Source organism: Gymnoscopelus microlampas, assembly GCF_963454915.1.
Source record: "Gymnoscopelus microlampas genome assembly, chromosome: 14".
NCBI lineage: Eukaryota > Metazoa > Chordata > Actinopteri > Myctophiformes > Myctophidae > Gymnoscopelus > Gymnoscopelus microlampas.
In genome coordinates this window covers 35513839-35516135 of record NC_139951.1, presented here as the reverse complement: position 1 = coordinate 35516135, position 2297 = coordinate 35513839, and positions in this window count along the sequence as shown.

Here is a 2297-nt window from a genome sequence, read left to right as displayed (position 1 = left end):
CCAATACATCAATATGTAAACAGCAAAATATCACACAGATCACACCATCCTATCGATGGCTCTGTGTGATCCTAATACAAAACTATATAAAACACAATATTAAAAATAATTTGTTGTGGCTTAATACGGGCCATTTTAATTGAAACACAATTGAATCATTGGAAGAGAAACTTAAAAACCTTGAGAAAAAGCATACCTCAATTATTAGAGCAGATTAAAGTTTTAAGGAAAAACATTGATATAATATACAAAAAAGAAAGAAAAAAACACAAATTCCTGGGACAAATGTATTATGAAGCGGGTTCAAAAGCCACAAGGTTATTGACAAGAAGGTTACGTAGAGAACGGACCTTGAATACTATAAATAAGATTGAAGATCCCAAAACAGGAAAGGCAACCTTGAGGAAATAGAGAGGTTGTTAAAAAATAGGAATCTTATTATGAAACATTATACACCCAACCACCTCAAAAACACATTCAGGATGTGCAAACTCATTAGATTTATTATTTTTGCCTTCTGTAAGGCACTTTGAATTGGCATAGTGCATGAAATGTCATTATACAAATACATTTGCCTTGCCAAAATGATATAAAACACAATATTAAACACCAAGGCCTTGAAAACAAGGCTCCAAACATCCCAAAACAAACTAGTAAGGCTACTTCTTGGCCTCAAACACACAACCCATCTAACCCCTGCTCATTTTGCTAGGGTTGGATGGCTCAGGGTTGAGGACAGAGTACAACAACTTGCAATGGGCCTGGCCTACAAGATACGACAAAAATTGGGATACCCCTGTACCTGTCAAAAATATTTCAAAAACTCAAATGAAGTCCACGATGACAACACCAGAGCCATCTCCACGGATCATGTTCAACCCAGATTTGGCACAACAAAGGGAATGAACTCGTTCTCATGCTATGCAAAAAAAATGTGGATGTTTCATACCAGTAACCTGTAAGCTGATTGTATGACGTTCTGTATAGTAGTGTATATCTGTCTGTCTATTATATGCCATCATGATTTGTGTGCGTGGGAACTCATTTTAAACAAGCTTAGTGCTTTAGAGTTATCCAGTTTAGTAGGACTTGTATTGTGAATTGTACTTCCATGTACTGTTTCTCACGTCTTACTAAATAAATCAATCAATCACATCCTTGCCTGAATGACTTCAATATGACACACACACACACACACACACACACACACACACACACACACACACACACACACACACACACACACACACACACACACACACACACACACTGTGTCTGTGTGTGTGTGTGTGTGTGTGTGTGTGTGTGTGTGTGTGTGTGTGTGTGTGTGTGTGTGTGTGTGTGTGTAATTTTATATAGGATATATAATTGAATGTATATTTTTATATATTAATTAAGTATTTTTTCTTGATATGACGAAAGAAATTGACCTTTGAATATTCCAGTGGCTTTACCTAGTCCTACTGAATACACTTTTGAGTTTAGTCATAATTAAATACATTGATTACAATTGTGAAAGTAACCTTCCAACCATGCATAGCTTTTTTTACTTGCTTTTTTTTCATTCTGTGTTGCTGCTGAATACTGAACACTGACAAGAATAATGTGTTCATAATAGTGGAACAAAAGCTGTTTGCTATAATAACAACGACTGTTTCAGCCGTGGACAGTTCCACGTGGGACCGCCTGGGACACGGGAGAGGACTAGTGTTGCCATGTCCGCTTATTATAAGCGACTTTGGGCTTGTTTTTCTGGTAAGTTGCTTGTAAATATTGGTTCGTTGCGGCGGGTTGCGTTTTTTTGGGTTGTTTCTAAAGTGTAGTTGCTATTTGTCTCGCTTCCTAATGTTGTTTAAACCAGTGGTCTTTCATGTCAAGGACCCCAAATTAAATTGTTGAATATTTGTGGAATATTTTCAAATCCACACAAATCTTGTATGGGGGTCTCTGGCACAAAATATTTTGTGCCAGAGACACAAATCTTGTATGGGGGTCTCTGGCACAAAATATATTGTGCCAGAGACCCCCATACAAGATTTGTGTGGATTTGAAAATATTCCACAATTTTCACTTTCACACAAAAATATATTTTCATTTTTAAATGGCAGATCTACAAGCTCACGGTGCGACGCGTTGTGAGCTTGTAAATCGGCTATTTTCAAACAGCCGATGCATATTAGGTTTAAAGTGCTCATGTGGCCTAGTTGCTTGTTTTCTGGTTGCTTATTTCTCTCACAAAATATGGCAACACTGCACGGCAGAGGAGGACGGACGCTAATGCATGCGACACCCGGTGT